Consider the following 17,874-nt stretch of genomic DNA (forward strand, 5'->3'; position numbering starts at 1 on the left):
ACATGTTTGGGCTCTTCTGGTGTGATTTTTAGGTTTGCTTTTAGTGATGCAGTCAGAGAAAAAACATTCTATGAGTTCTCTGTTACATGTAGAATGACAACTTATCTTTTGTCCACAAGGTGGTGACACTGAGCAGGCTAGTGAGTGTGGGGATCTTAAATGTTCAAGGCACCTTCTTCAGCCTTAACAGAAAATCCATTACTGTTTATGTCATGTATGGCAAATGTAGCCTTTCAAAAGCTGAATGCTGATAAAGCTAAGTGCGGCTCTCCAATGTAATTTTAACCCAAATATCAGGTTTTGTGTGGAAGATAAATGATCACACAAATGCAAAAAGTTGCAAACCATTCTGCATTTATGTGATCATTTATCAACATATAAGTGCCCAGAAAGAGCGCATCACCAGTTTTGTATGTGCAGTGACATTGACCATGGCCTTTTAGTCAGTGTGCCTCAGCAGCTTTTTCCTGCTTGCACAGCTCACATTGGGTCTATAGCCAAGACACACAATTTGAGCAAATAGTTTTATGAAGGGTTAGGCTTTAACCTAATTCAACAACATGGACCCGACCTTATTTGCCCCTTGGGTACAGGGTCAAATATTTAAGTCGCGGAATGTAAAGTAGAACACACAGATTAACACAACGGAATCATTTGGAAATTCACCAAAGTCGTCCTCTTTAATAATTCCCATCTCCTGCATGAGATTTTTTTTCCCCGTCGCTTTACAGTTGAATTCATAGAAAATCCTGGTGGCTGATCAGCAATGGCTGTTTTCCCTTGTTGACATTCATAGAAATTTGAACTTTTTTCACAATGTTGATGAAAAACAATATTGATTAGGTAGTGTTTGACACCTGGAACACGAATGGGCTATACTGTTTACATATGTGCATTTTCTAACCACTAATGTAATGTTAAATTAATAAAATACTTCCTTTTTATTTAAAATGTATTTTATTTTATTTTTTTGTTTAGAATTGGCAGGTTTAACCAATATTAGCAAATGTGCCCAGCACCCTGACATGTTTAAGGCAGGAAAAAAAAATACTGCCAAAATGTGGCTTTGGCCATTATTTCAAGAGGATGACGAAATTAATCTTTTGATCTGATACTCGAGCACGAAAAACAAAGTAATTGACTTTGCCGTTTTCACTCTACCATCTTACGAGGAGAACACATAGATGGCTGCATATACGACAGAGTTGACTTTTTTTTTTCCACACGTTTGCAACGCTTGAGAAATTGCTGTTTAAAATGCACCCTTGATATAATGCTCTCTTTCACTTTCATTTGTCTGCTGAATCATCAGATCACGTCTGTTTTGTTCGTCCTCACCTAGGAGAGATTTGTGGTGCACTCTCCTTTCCAAGCGTTTTATTTTCTGTCTTCAGCTTCATCATTCACATAATAGAAAAACACAATTAAAAATCCAATCGGGTCTATTGTCTGGCCTGTGGTTCATCCTGGACCCCTTCACTTTCGGATTTGTCTGACAAAGGCTATTAAAGTCTGCGCAGGAAAATTGCTTACAAGTTGACTTCAAAAAGAGAAAAGACCTTTGTTCAAATGATTGATTTGGATTTAGTAGACATTAAGATTTTTCTTAAGGACCTATTGCAAGGGAACCTGCATAAATGCAATATTAAATTATACGGAACCTAATTTAATAACACTCTTATAACACCCAAAGGGGATTCCATTTCCCCCCCAAAACTGATTCAGTCATCAGTCTGCAGAAGGGGAGCGTCACACTTGAGTCGCCACTTTGAGCATAACCTCAATTTTATGTCCGGTGATTGATTATGATTGAACGTAAAATTTGAGCAGCCGACAATTTCTTCACTTGCTCTTTGGCTCTCATGTGATGCTTGCTCCTCTTCTCTATGGGTCTGGCCTCAACCCAGTGCGACCATTCTGATAGCACCTCTGTGTCTCATTTAGAGCAACCTTGACAAGCTGGATTGATAACTAGCTGCAGCCAAATCTCAGTGCAGCGCAATTTCCTCCACCTTTCCAGGAGAACCAGAAAACCGCGCTTGACATCTTTCTATAATGATTAAGACATCTGCTTCAGCTGCCCAAAAACTTCATCGTTCAACTGCCAGAAGCTTCTTGACGATGCATACGGTATAGTTCTATCCTGCATGCACACAACATTACTTTTCTTTACACCTGAACCATCTAATGAGATCCAATGCAAGGATAATAGCAACAAAATGGGGCAAGCACACTATACGCTTAAAAAAAACCCAACATAATTATACTCAATAAAAAATTTCATCTTTTCCTCTGCTGCAGATGGTATATTTTCAACTCCTTTTTGTTATATCAAAGGCTTTATTTGCCTCATCCATCCGTATTCTGTCACGCTTGTCCTCACTCGGGTCATGGGTGAGCTGGAGCCTTTGAGCACAGACTGCATTAACAAGCATCCAGTTTTCAATTAACCTTGTGTCCATGTTTGTGTCAGGAAGCCGGCAAAAACCCACACAAACATCGAGGAGACATGCAAACGTCACAGAAACCTTGATTTGAACCTTTGCGTTCTCAAGTGTGAGATGGGTTAGAACACCTTAATTGTCACACGTGGGGTGGAATTGGCACTTTTTATTATTTTTTTAATTTAATTGATTTGATTCTTTATTTTTCATTGACTTCATCACAGAGGAGCAGCGGCAGTTTCACTTCTGGATCAAATGAGAGATTCGTTGGTCAGTGAAACTGGAATTTCAACTTTACATGGATTTTAAAAGTCTACACACCCCAAAAGACGGATTTTAAGTCTACACAGCCTGGTTTGAAAGACAAGATTTTATGATATTAAAAAAAAAAAAAAGACCAAGATACTGTAAATCGTTTGCGATGTAATTGCATTAGTGTGCACACCCTCTTGTAACTAATCATGTGGCTGTTTTTAGAATTAACCACCCAAATTCAAATGCATGTTAAATGGGTGTCAGTTCATTCCTGTCGAAACAACTTCAGCCCTTCCAGTGGACTTTTTTGAGCTGAAGCCTGAAGATTTTGTGGTCACCCCCACCCCACCATGACAGGCTGCAGTTGCAGCTGAAGAAAAGCAGCCCCAAAGCATGATGTTGCCAACATAAAGCTACTTTGTCGGCAAGGTTTTCTCTTGGTCATGACCAGTTTCATATTCAAGCCAAACATATCTTTTCGAGTTATGGCCAATATTTTCGACCTTGGTTTTGTCACATGACAACACATTTTAGCATTTGTGAGATTTTAAATGTGTTTTTGTTAGGTTTGTGAAACCAAGGTTGAACTTTCCATCATGCCACAATTCAGAAGCGGGAGTGGCTGTTAAAACAACTTTGGTGCAGACGTTTCAAGTTGAAGGTTTTGCTATTATTCTAGCAAAAGGATTTTTGTAATTTCTTGCTCAATATGAATGTTAACCCTTTCGTTCAAATTATTACAAAATACCCTCAGTGTTTTAGCATCTTTTGGCATGAAAAAAAGGGTTTAAACATATTTTTCATGGAATTGTTGACATGCCCATTCTGCTGTGCAACATAATGCACATTTTAATTTTTAACTGATAAAATGTGTTTCAATCAACATGTCATTTAACAAATTTGCTATGTTCTATGATTTTGACGTCACAGTTGCTCGTCACTCACGAAAGATGTAAATGGAGGTCAGTGCCTCTGATAATGTTTAGGCCAGCTGCATTGGATCTCATTATGGATTAATGGATGGATTACACATTTGAACATTGATAGCTTCTTCCTAATGGCCAATGCACTTTAAAAACAGTTTTTCTGAAAATGTTTCAGTAGTTGTTGCTAGATCCTGCTTACGAACCAAAAATAAAAATGGCAACCAGTATACAGTAAATTCCAAGAGTGAGCAGCTGTGCAAAACTCAGCAAGAATGTAAGCATCTGTCAGTGGCACAGTGGACGAGATATTGCTGTCGTTGCCCATGAGGCCGTTTAGAAACAATGCACATTAAAGCATTCCTCCAGATAGGCTTGATCACTGTCACCGTATATAACAGCCAATATTTCTCCATGCCAGGTGATTGATAGCTCCTGCCGCTGGCTTCGATCCTTCACTTTTCGTATCGTTTACGGCACAGGTTAAAGGTTATATCGACTCTTAGCACTGTTCAGCTTCTCCTCTGGGGATTTTGCAGCATCTCACTCGACACCAAGCCTTGATCAGATGTCCATCGCTCAGCCTCATAGAGACACTGGACAGTCCCACTGTCCGAAAAAAGCGTTTGCTCATGCACTAACCTTGAGGGACAAATCCTAACTCTGCTGATTACCTATCAAATAATATTTATTACTGTCACAAGTTTATTTACGAGTTCCCATGTGCCATGCCCTTTTTTTTTTTTTTTTTTTGGTCATTGGTCCTCCTTTCAGCACTTTAATGCGTCACTCACTCTCTCCAGCTGGCTCTCTTCTCATCTCTCGTCCTGGTTTTTGGTTTCTGTTGCTCTTCTGCTCTGCGCCTCTTTACCTCTCCACTGGCCAGCATCACGGAGCAGCATTTGAAGCCTCACTTTCAGAGTATATTAAAGTGACCCATGCCCTCTTACCCCAAACCCACATGGAATCTAACTCTAAGTTGTGTAGGATTTACTTTGTTTGACTTTGTGAAACTTTTGACAAATGACAGAGCTTACGGTCATTGCCTTTCATACGACATATGAGTTGAGAGTGAGACGTGGCTCATTATGCAGCCTTCCTAACCCATAAAATGCAGATATAGAAAGATCACAGTCCCTACTGAAGTTTTGATGGTTGCATAATTATGTCATTGAGCTATACATTGCATAATGATGCAACATTTCAGGTTTGCTGATTCCTGGATGCTACTGTAAAAAAAGCAAAACAATGGTTTGATAGGTCTTTTGTGATATCATTTATTTTGATGCGTTGCGCTATTAAGTCTTAAACGATATTTACAGCACAGAGAAAATGCAACAATAGTTGTCTTTCATTACACAGTAGAGAGTAAACTATCTCCATAAAGTTTACTGCTGTTTTTCTATTTTTCAGTTATTTTTATTGTAACAATCACCACTTTTATGTAAATTGAATACGCAATCTGATAAAACCTTGGAGAATTATCCATTATTACCAACTTCATCCCCCGAAGCTTTTTTTTTATATCTCAGTAGATTTTATTGTTCTGTAAAGAGACAATTATCTTTTGCATTAGCAGCTTAAAGCACCAAGCAGATTTTAGGCATCCTGCCCAAATAAACACCCATCAAAAATAACAAAATAAAGACAAAGTTTGTAGTTGCAATAATTTAATTAGGAGCTCAATCCATTCATTTTCTTGTGTGTGTTAGTGCGCCGTGACAGATCAGCAGGCTTGCTGTGGGAAATGATTCAGTTTCGCTTGATTGGTCCAAAAATCATTTGTTTACTGCAAATAATGTATATTTGTTTTCCCCCCATCTTTGTGATAGGCAGAACAATAAAATAAATGCTCTTCACCAAGGTGGCATTGACAAAGTTTAACCAATTTTTGGGACATTTTTGTTTTGTGGTGTGGTGTGAGATTATCCGCATGTTAAATATGGAAACTATACAAATATGTGACTTTTAGTCATGTTTTTAACAAATTTGAATGCTATTGGGCTTTAAATACCATTAAACATATAATCTTACTAATAAAAAAATGAAAAAAAAAATAATCATAAATTGAGCTTGTTGTTGAAAAATGGACCATTTTGGCAAGATGATCCCTTGAAACACAAGTATATTGCTAAAGTGACAATATATCACTGAAATATCTTCCACAGCAGAGGTGTTGATGAAAGTAACAGAGATTTAAACCTTTTTATTCATAAACCAAATTTAGGCTTGATATTTTATGTATTTATTTATTTTCTTATCTCCATCCATCACAATTGGCCATGTCTTGTCTGACGTTGTAATACTATAGATTTACCACAAGGTAGTGCTGTTAATCAGTGTGTAAAGATTTTTTTAAAGCGCCCATTTTAATAATTAGCTGCTACACGATGTGGAAATTGTTATTAAAATATGGAGTGTTTGGCCTGAGGTTTTCCCGAGAGACCTAAATGTCTCTAAATTGGAGTTAAATGTACAATTAGGAGAGTTGAAGTAATGCTTGCGTTGCAGTCCTTTGTTGCACATGATCACAAAATGCTGTGGAGAAAAAAAAGACAGTTACATCACTGTATCTGACAACATGGAAGAATGAGGATAAAATGCATTTTTTTTTGTGCAACATTTTTATTTTTTTGGCAAGAAAAACCTTTTTGCCGTATAGTTAACTTCAACCCCCAAACACACCAGGTATTTATCATTGTTTCAGTTCATGTTAGCACTAGTCAATCACTTTTCTGACACCCAGAAATATCCTGGTTGCCGTTGTTTATAAACATTATAAAATGATCTATACATTTTAGAATTCTATTCACAGTCATGCAATACATCTGGAGATGAACATAACACGGGATAGCTGATAAGACTTAAGCATTGTTTATGAGCAGCTAATGGATGAATTTCTGACAGTGTGATTTGCTTTTTCATTGACTTGTTTTTTTTTTTTTTTTTTGGGGGGGGGGGGTGTTTTTGGTGAGTGATGCCCCTGGGACAAGTAATGGCAAAGAGGAAAATTGTGGTAATGACCTAAAATGTTGCACACTTCTTTCCTGGCTGCTCAGTACAATATGGCCTGGGGATGTCAGTGGTCCCCAACAACCTGCACTGGCTCTGGAAGAGGATCTGGACATACAGGAGAGAGATTGCAATAACCATCATCATCATTATCCTCATCACCGCTTTTCCTGTACAGGGTCGCGGGGGTGCTGGAGCCTATGCCAGCTGACTTTGGGCAAAAGGCGGACTACAAGCTGAACTGATTGCCAGCCAGTCGCAGGGTACAGATGGACACCATCAGGGAACGGGAACCTGATCACATGCTGCACAAGCCAGGCGAGTGCACCACACCACCATCAGTGACCCGATTACAAAAGACTATTTTAAAAAAGTTTTTAGTCATTGTCCCACGCTGGTACATATTTATGAATGAAATGCCACAACTTCCACCACCTGTGCTGCAAAATAGACCCCTTTAAGCACGTCTAAAATTGAACCTGGTTTTTGTAATCAAATTTGCAGATGTGCTATAAGGGGCGAGGCAGAAACTTCCAGTGAGGCGTAGCGCATTTACCAAATTTACAAACACGCTGAACTAAACCATTGTTCTGGCACTAAAATCACAACGTGGCTATTTCTACTGCGTTCTGTTTCCAAATTCTCCAAAGAAGGTTGCGTGCGTAAGTACTAATTGAACTGCTATATAAATCACTCCTATGACATATTATTCTCACACTCAACTATAATCCCAAAAATGGGGATTAACGTCAGATTACTTCCTCAGCATTTACCTCTCCTGCAACTACTGAAGCACCACCTCAGGCTGAACGTGCAGGAAGGCAATTAAAAGAAAAAAAGGAGCTGACAATATTCTGCAACGGGAATGTGCCGAAAAGGGTGACTCTTTAAAATGAATCGCCATGCTTTGTTCAGACATTCTCAGACATCTTGGAGCACCATTAGACCAGGCTAATTAGTGCACTGAGAACAATAGCCAATCAGGACTAATTACTTGGCAAAACTCTTGTTGTTAAGGTCCAACATCTTGTGAAACTAAACTACTTAGTAAAGAAAGTTTTACTGATACTTTGGTAGAAGTATTTTATTTTTTTTCATCACTTGCAAGTGTATTGCACGTTACTCGTGACAGCTGCTGTGCTCTAAAACTTTTGTCATTGGGCTGAAATGGGGCTTGCATTCATTTTATTTCTCATAGAATCAACTTCTCCTTTATATGGGGAAGTGAGCTTGATGTCTGTGTGGAACTTTCCATCTGTTGTCTTCTGCTTATCAAGTCGCAAGGGCAGCCTCTTAAGAAGCCCAGACTTCCGTCGCTCTAGCTACTTCTAGCAACTCTTCCGGGGGGATCCCAAGACATTCCCAAGACTGCCCGAGGACATGTCTCTCCAGCATCCACAAGGCCTCCTACTGGTGGAACACATCATTGGGGAGGCGTCCAGGAGTCATTCTAATCAGATGCCCGAGCCACCTCATGTGACTCCTCTCCGTGCGAAGGAGCAGCGGTTCTTCTCTGAGCCGCCCGCAGGATGACAGAGCTTCTCACCCAAAGGAAATTTTGTACATCCTGTGGAGGAAACTCATTTTGGCCACTTATATCTTTGATTTTGTTCTCTTGTGTCCCCATAAATGAGGGTAAATTGGTAAATTGAGGGCTTCACCTTTCGGTTCAGTTCCATCTTCAACATGACAGACCAGTACAGAGTCTGCATCAATCAATCAAATTTTATATACCTTAGCATTGAGGGACTTGTGGTAGGCAAGTGAGGCATAACCAGACCACCCCTGCATATAATTTCAAATCCACCAAAAAATTATAAGGCCGACTCACCTAGTATAGACCCAGTGTATGCGCAACTTATACATTTCTAGCATCTAGTGGTAATTGGTGATATTACAACTTAAAACTACAGTTGACCCAGCATATTTACAGTCCAGCCCCCACGGTTTTGCAAATTTTTTTCAATTGTTTTTTTCATATTTTGGATTTTTCCCGGGTTTTTTTCTCTCCCAGGATTCCCCCACATTTGTTGTGGAAAAAGTACATTGTTTTTTTTCATTTTTTTTAAATGGGTTTGACAAAAACAACCCCAAAAATAATCAGGTGGCCACAGACCTCCCCATAACTGCTTTTGATAGAAACATGAACACTTTTCTGATCACTTAATAACAATGTTAAATACATATCTATTGCTGTATGTACAAAACAACCACTTCCGAATTCTGCCTGAGATGGATTAGCATTTGTGCACGAAAGCCAAATTACCGGCTTGTATGATTTAGGCTCCAAAGAACAGAATTTGATATGCAGGGAGGACAACAAAACACTTATCACTGTGCAACTACATCTGAAGGACTCCCTGATGTCTAATGTTTCAGCATCAACCTGAAGGGATAAAATGAGGCTTAACGACGAAAGCCCCGTCTGTTGTTGTTTGAGCAACAGAGAAGCTCACACTTTTCATACAGGTGGGAAATTACTTCTGGAGTCAAGGGAACTAAATTGAAGGCAATTTGTTCAGATTTTTTCCCCAAAAAAATCCCGTTGCAGGTAATACATTTGGTACCTGGGCCCAAAGTAGCAACTGGAATCCACCATTTATTAACAGGACCACTTTCACTTTGCAATTCTCAAAACCATCAACACTACACAAAGCTCAACTCAATTGAACTCCGTTGAGCATTTTAATAACAACAGCTGTGTAAAAAAGAACAAATAAGACATATAAAAAGCAAAAAAGATGAAACAATAAATTAATAGCAAATTACAGTACACACAATAAAACTAAAAACAATGCAAAAGCCAAAGAGTAAAAATGTTTTTCAAGACGAGTTTTGAAAATTGTCAACACGCAAAATCTATTGATCTTATAATGTGACAAAAACAAATATATAATAAAATAAATACACATATTAAAGTGTGCAGATTGCAAGTGTCCTGTAACACATTTTCTCTGTCCAACCTATCAGAAGGCGCCAATATTGTGGCCTTATGAGGCAAATCTGATTGTTTAAGAAACAGCCCCATTGCTAATATAGTTTAAGTTACATTGGCCAGCACTCGTGATTCGGAGTGCTCAGGGCAGAATAGATTAACACGGTAGCACATTAAGGCTGAAATCTGATTGGACGAAAACTTAACATCCGTACACTGGCTGCAGTGTAGTAGAGAAAAGTTAAAAAAAAAAAAAATGAAGAGAATTGACTCTTGGGAATAAATTAATTTCATTTTGTGGCATACATATTTGAATTTGGGTTTAAATGTAGGTCAGTGCTTCAGTGAGGGCCCTCACTGCCCACCACTGCCTAAAGCAAATAATGGAAATGAAATTCATCAGTCAAACTTTTGCCATCACAAATCCTTGATTAACTGCACAGGCAATGATTTATGCAACATTTCAACATTGTTTTGTTGAACTGTAAAAAGAAGCTAACCAGTCATATTGTTTAAACAATGAAACACTTAACAGGTCACTTATGGTTTCTAAGCTTACGGTTATGGTTATTTACCATATATGGTCACTTTACCCTATTTGGCCGGTCTGTCCCGCTTCCTCCGTCCGCGACATGGGCTGGGCATCCTCCCATCCTTACACTTTCGTCCTTATTCATAAAAATAACCGCCCGCCGTCCTCGTACCTTTAATTCCATTTCATTTCAGCAGCAATCACTTTTCTATGGCACTCATGCTTGTAACTGACCACACACTCACTTGTCGTAAAGATGTCTTTTTGCTCACCCAATTATATATTGGGAGCATGTCCTTTTATATTCCGGAAATGAAATCCTTTCATGAGCACTGCTCCTTTGCTTCCTTGTTTTTTGGGTCCTAGACCCTGCCCGTCCTTGACAATTGCTCTTTTAGCATTCATGGCAAATGTGGTAAACGTTAAAACAATGTCATGCCATACACATTTTTTTTAATTACTATTTGTACAACTTTTAAGGCTTACAGTAGGGTTTCTGTCCTGAAAATGTTGGTCTGAATCCAAATAGTATGAATTTTCCTATTTTCAAGTTCCACGGGAGAATTCAGCATAAGATTTCATATTAAACTATTCCAAATCAGATTTAAAAACATTTATTAGCTGCTTCATAGCCTGAAAACACAAGAATTTTACTCTGTCAGACAGAATGCCTTATTCCCCAAATGCAAAATTATCCATTCTGATCTTGATTAGGCACATGTACCTAACGAAGTCGCCGATAAGTGACCAAGACAAATGAATTGACTTGCAGAAGTCATTTAGGATGGAAAGGTTATGTGTTGTTTCTGTGATGTACCAATATTCTAAATGAATTTTCCTCCTAAAGATGGCGGAATGTTCACTCAATTAACTATTCATCTAGCTGAAGATGAAAGCCCGCTAGAACAAAATCGCACAAGAGAAGAACAGATGCAAAGAATGAAGATGAGGCGTCATGGCCGTTTATTGTGTTTGCTTGGCTCTCTTTTTCATTTGCCCCGTTTAAGGGATCCCGCTCTGTTGTGCACTACATCAAGCCCGTGAAGCAAGCTGAGCTAAAGGTGTGGAGGTCAGCTGTCTGGAAAGAGCTGAATAGGAAATTCTCCTCCACTGTAATTTCCCCACTATAATCTGTTTGATGTGCTGAATGAAACATCAATGTCGCTGTCTCTTGAGGTGCTAAATCTGGCAACAAATGGCCGGCTTTTAATCCACTATCCATTTCATGGGAAGAAGAGAAAATAGTCCATACTGTATATATTTATAAATCTTTTACGATGAGTGCTCAAGGTAAACCCTGTAGGCATGCTTTACTAAATCTACTTGATGGCATCAGAACAGCCACACAGCACATAACCAATAGTTTGCCCGTTCAAATGCAGCACTTACTCAAGATCCCAACATCTCCTACTCCTCCTCTTGGGTGATGGACAGAGCAGAAGTCCAAAATATACATTTATTTACAAACTGGCTGCAGTGTGTAGAAAAATGACATAAGCATACTCCCACACAGCTCAATAAAATGTGCTACCCAGGCACATTGGATTAAATAAAGAAGCCAACATGAGTAAATGGCTTGCGTGGACATATCCGAGACATGCCGTTTTTTTTTTTTTTACTCACAAACCAGAGGAGAAATATACTCGTCAAGGCACACTCACAGCACTGTAGCGCTTAATTGCGCTGGGCCTTCTTCTCGTTCGGCTGAGTATACATCAATACTTCTCACATAAGTACAAGTCTGCATTGAAGATCAATTTGTTGAGCAGCATGCTCCATAAGAGTTCAAGGCATATTATCTTATTTGAAACTTAATGGCTGAGATTTCATGCATATACAGTGCACATGCATTTACGCATCTGTTTTTCTACTGTAAACGGTTGACATTATTTTGTGTATTATCCTCGTACTTTACCTTAGCTTACCCTTCGCACACTTTTGCTCATATTTATTCCAAGCAGCTGTGCAATCATAAACTGTTATTTCCCAAGGGTTGACTCATTTCAAATAAAAGGCTTTTACTATCTGGGAAAAATATCACCTCTTTTTGGCTGCACAAAAGGTGCAAGCATTGTCAATATGAGGTGGTGTGCTGTGGTCATTATGTAAATAATGCATCTATCGAGTACTAATCCTTTATAAATTGACCATGGTTGCTTGAAAGCACATTATTGAATGACACTTAATTGACGAGATTCAGTGACCACAACGTTCGGTATACCAAAGAAGAGTAAGAGTATAAGATCACCAATTAAGATGCAATAGCATATTTGTCCTGAATTAATGCATTAATATAAGTATTTATTGCAGTTCTCTGTTTACACTAAGGGGTGGGGTGAATAAAAACAAACAAACAAAAAAACCCCCATCAGATTAAGTCATTAATCCCACTGAATTGAACCGAATTTAATTGTTCCACTTGAAAATTGAACCTTCCTTTAATCGTATTGCAGCCCGTTTATTGAGATACGAATCAAATCCTCTTTTATTTGGGAGATGAGCACGTCTAAGATGAGACATTTTGTTGCCCATATTTTATTATCCTGTAACATGCCAGTCGAATTCCAGCTATATTATCCCACACAGAATCATTTGACCCGTTTACATTAAATGTACTGGTAAAGCCAAATCAAGTCACATATATATTCATAAAAACAAAAAAATGAGAAAACATTTTAGAGTTTATCTATGAGGCTTTGTATCATCCAGAACTAATTGGACAGGGTGCAGCTCTCATCCTAAAATTAGAATAAAAACCCCTGGATTTATGAATCCTCTGTGTCTGTGGCTCGAAACCCCTCACTGCACATAATAACCCTTCTTCAGTATATATAAGGTATTTCTATTTAAAGCTGCCATCTCAGTAATTGATGTCATTCTGTTCCATGTTGGATTAATGCACACAGGTGTGACGGGTATAATAGGTTAGTGAAAGCAGACTCAAAAGGATTTACAGTCAATTAAAATGACTCTGACTTTATTTTATTACAATGGAGACATTTGTTTTTTTTGGTAATATGATCGTTGATTTAATCGGTCATGCGTTCTCTGATTGATATCATCATTCATATCAATTGAATATTTTTCATTTTACTTTTGTATTAATTATGATGTTAAACTGCGCGTAAACAGTGAGAACCTCTCTGCATAATGTTGAGAGATTTATCGAACATACTTTTTTATATACTGAGTTTTTGATTAATGTAAGTTGTGTTAATTACTGAGCAGTCATGTCGGTCTATGTTAATTTACAATATATCTAAAGATCAGTTGGAGTGAACACTCATTTGCGACTTTAAGCAGGATTATTCATCTTAAATTGAAAGATGCAGGCAGTCCGAGTAAGCGGCAATATGCTGAGATCTATAACATTATATAATTGATACCATCATTACAATTCACTCCCAAATAATTTGAATTTTATGTGGTGAATATAAATTGAACATCTACGATAACTATAAAAGCTCATCCGTACGCATCCGACCGATGCATGGGTGTGGGAGAGTGCTTGGGGGACAGTTGAACAGAGTCCATGAATCTGAAAAGTTGTTTTGAGCAATATAGTTCCTTTTAACTTTGACTTCAGTTTAACCCCACCTGAAAAATTAAGCATTGAGTGGATGTTTGCGATGGTAGAAGCAGAGATGGGCAAATTACTGAATTTTGCCGGTCCGTCATTTGTCATCCATTAGCAACCTGACTATCTGTCCGTCATCATCAGGCTTTCATTTTTTTTTTTTCAAACCGATCTAAATTGTAATCAACAGTAGGTCAGTCCTTCATGTTATTTTAACCGTCATCACTTCCCTCAATAAATTTCACCGGTCCGCCCACTCGTCTCTTGTCACTATGTCATCATATTAGAAGTTGCATTTGATTTGTATTGTGAATGAGTACATAAAAAGATATGAATTTAAAAAAAATAAATAAATCTGAATTGGCATCAGGCCGGGCGGTGGTCGACTGGTTAGCACGATGGCCTCACAGTGAGAGACAGCATCGGGCGTGGGTTTAATCCCGGCTCCGGCCATCCTCTGTGGAGTTTGCATGTTCTCCCCGTGCCTGCGTGGATTTCCTCCGGGTACTCCGGTTTCCTCCCACATTCCAAAAACATGCATGGCAGGTCGATTGGACGGTCTAAATTGCTCCTAGGTATGAGTGGGAGCGCGGATGGTGTTTCATCTCTGTGTGCCCTGCAATTGGCTGGCAACCAGTTCAGGGTGTCCCCCGCCTACTGCCCGAAGATAGCTGGGATAGGCTCCAGCACCCCTGCGACCCTAGTGAGGAGAAGCAGTACAGAAAATGGATGGATGGATGGATGGCATCATGCCCTCCAGTGTGAACGTAGCCATCAACCTGCTTCCAGCTGTTTTAAAGTTTAGTCTACTTTCAGCCACCAAATTGTCAATTGCACCGGGGGCATTTAAAAGAAGTGCTGTCTGCAGAAACCAAGTCCATTTGGACAAAGTGACATTGAAGGAGAAAGAATGCATGAGTGGCTGATGTACAAGGTAACTTTGTGTACTTATTTTTATTACCATATACGCAAATGGGGCAGTCGTAAAAATGAGCTCTTTGAAGTGTTCGTCGAAATAACACACCATGAGGTCGAGGCCTGTTCAAAAAAAGCATCTTGAGTCTAGACCACTGCCCCAAATACCTGTCCTAGAGAAAGCAATTAATAAATTCATCATACTTTTTGACCTCCAAGGAAAACAAGGCATGATTTATTCAGAGCCTTAATAGCGGGAGCTAAATCGAGTGTTCACACATTTTAACAGATTGCCCTCGCTGTGGCACCAAGTGTGCAAGTAGTGGAGAGTGCCATGTTTAAAAGCGGATTTTGCACTTTAGGTCGCCCTAAAGATTTTCACGATGGAAAATTCCCAAGTCAGCCCTTGGACTCATTCAGGAGCTGCACAATTGCATTACTAAATAAATGATATGTGACGCTAATTTTTCCTGGCATTCCAAAAATGTTTACGCGAGCAGAATCTCCCTGCCACCTCTCATTTTGTTTGTGCACGGCTGGTACCGCTTTGTCTGCTGGTTTGCACCTGCCTTTCAGATACGTTATTTAAAGATGTAATATCGGCCAGCGCAATTCGTCTTGGATTTGATAAATCACATTGCGCATGCTAAATTAATCAGGTTCCATAAACTCCTTTGACATCGCACAAAATGGACTGTGCTGCAATTTAGCATATTTGGCAGTCACAAGCCTGGTTGCGCCAGTTTCGTAGATCAGCTTCCACATGCGTTTGTATGGGAAATAGGGGTTGACCTGACAAAGTAGCCTTTTTTTTTTTGCATTTCACCTTCCAATCTGCCAATCGGGTTACCCTCGCATCGTTAGTTTTTGTAGTGTGATTGCCTCTAAACTTAAACGATAAATAATAACGGCAGTGGAAGTGTGGGACTGCCGGCGAAGCATATGGTCATTGGCACAACGCTAAACTATTGTATCCAACAATGCACGGCCTTTGCTCAACAATGCAAATATAAATAACACCTCACAGATAGCGTTACTCACTTTCGCTTTATGCAGCCATTCAAAAGTGTGGTGAAACCAGTACCTCAGAAAATTCTGCAGACATTTGATAGACAGTATGAAGTTCTAAAAAAAAATAAAAATTCCCAAACAGTCATTCCGTCCTTATACAAACCCAGTGGTAGGCCGTGCATTTCACACCTCGGCCTTCAGTGAAGTCTTACTTTGTCCTACTTAAATAATACCGCTCATAATACCATCATTTATGACACCACGGTTGGAGAAATAATATCCAGACACACACGTATGCACTCCTGAGTGTTATATCACCTTAGCTCTGGAGTGCTAGCTTTTCTAAAAAGCTCTGTCTTGAAACTGGCCTTGCAAGTTATAACCGAATCAAATCTACACTTTTCCCTTCTTTGACCATTGTGGGTTAAAAAAGCAAGAATATATTTTACATTTTCAGACGGTCGCTGGGAAAGACTGTCTGTTGTTGCTTTTCGCATAGCGCTGCCCTCTCACAATTTATTATTGAATCACAGGACATGTTGCACCTTTAATGTAAGGCCTGCGAGAAAGCTTACTGTAACCAGCTCCTGATCTGATTGGCTATCGCAACTGTCTATCAACTGTGAGAGCCCGTTCACTCACTCAGCACAGACGCCCGTACGATTCATTCGGAAGGCCTTGGACAAATATCATGTGCCACTGGTACGATCTGCCTGACAACACAAGCTAGCTGAATTGTCATTGGTTATAAACTCTCACCTAAAAATATAACACTGGGATATATGATTTCTTGATTATGTTAGGCTCGCAGAGAAGGTCTTGACGGCCCACCACTGTACGAACCTCACTTCCAATGGAGTTGGGACGTTGTGTAAACTGGAGGTGAAAACAGAGTACAATTATTTCCAAACCCTTTTCAGCATTGATTTAATTGACTAATTAACTTTCAAACTGATGAACGCTGTTTGGTTGTTGTTTGTTTTCCCCAAATATTCCCCACGTTTTGAATTTGATGCCTGCACACGTTCCTAAAAAAAGTGGCTTAACCAGTAATTGCAGTACGTACTTTAAGATTCCTCCTACACTTTTGAGCTTACAGACAGCAGGTCCCAGCACTTGTCTCATATGTCTCCATCTCCACCCCACACGAGCTTCTCACCAATTCACGGAAGATAATTAATAGCGTGGGGATGAACCATGGAGTTGAATGGATAATAAGTGAACGTGAGGGAACTGCAGGTTTCTGCCCGACTTGCTTTTTCACAGTGACAGCCGGTTCACTGCTCACACGGTGGAGAAGACAAAGAAGTGCCACTTACACCTCATTTAATGATCGCTGTAATTATACAATATCACCTTTATTCAAAGTGTCATACTTATTTTGATGTATTACCTCAAATCACAACAGCTAATAAAAGCCATATATATTCATTCACTCTTTTTTATGTAGACGGAATAACAGAAAAAAAAAAATGGAGTTTACAGGAAATATCTCATTTGTTTGCCATCCTGAATGAGCTCAGGTGCCAACAGCTCTTCAAAGCAAACCATGCAATACGATACAATTTTATTCATATAGTGCATTTCGCAACAGCCGGTGCTGTAACGAAGAACTTTATTTCCAGTATAATAAAATTTAAATAATGCAACAACCAAGATAGTGAAAGTAGTAAAACACAAATTAAGGAACTAACACATGCACAGTAGGAACCAGAAAACAGCAGAACAGTGAATAGGCTCAAGTTGGGTGGAAAGCCAAAGAATAAAAATGCTGTTTGCTTTGTCTTGAAACGAGTTTTGAAGGTGGACAGAGAGCGGGCTTGCCTAACATTTAATGGAAGCTCATTCCAGAGGAACAGAAAAGAAAAGAAAAATGAGTTGATTCCAAACCAATAATCAAGCTGAGATATAACGAAGGCATGCATTACTGTTTCTAAGTGCGGCTGGGAAAGAGAAGACTTCACCTTAACCAGCTGCTGAAGATGAAAGAAGATGAAACTTTCAACTGTACTGAATTGCTGGTCCAATTTCAAATCATCGTCCAATTTAAAACCCAAGTTTGAGATAAGATGTCATCGGGCCCAGGTCAACAGGGTTGAATGTTGAAGGGCCACTGGGACTGAAATTCAGTGACATCCAGTCTTTAATTTCTTCTAGCGAGGACAAAATTGACTATAGACTATGTAGCAGTGAAAGGAAATTCCATGTTTTCGTAGGATGGAACCTAGGGGCAGCAAATACAATGAAAACAGCAAAGGCCCCAAAACACA

The sequence above is a fragment of the Idiotropiscis lumnitzeri genome, chromosome 12, assembly GCF_059441095.1.
Source record: "Idiotropiscis lumnitzeri isolate Australia: NSW breed Sydney's pygmy pipehorse chromosome 12, RoL_Ilum_1.0, whole genome shotgun sequence".
Classification (NCBI taxonomy): domain Eukaryota; kingdom Metazoa; phylum Chordata; class Actinopteri; order Syngnathiformes; family Syngnathidae; genus Idiotropiscis; species Idiotropiscis lumnitzeri.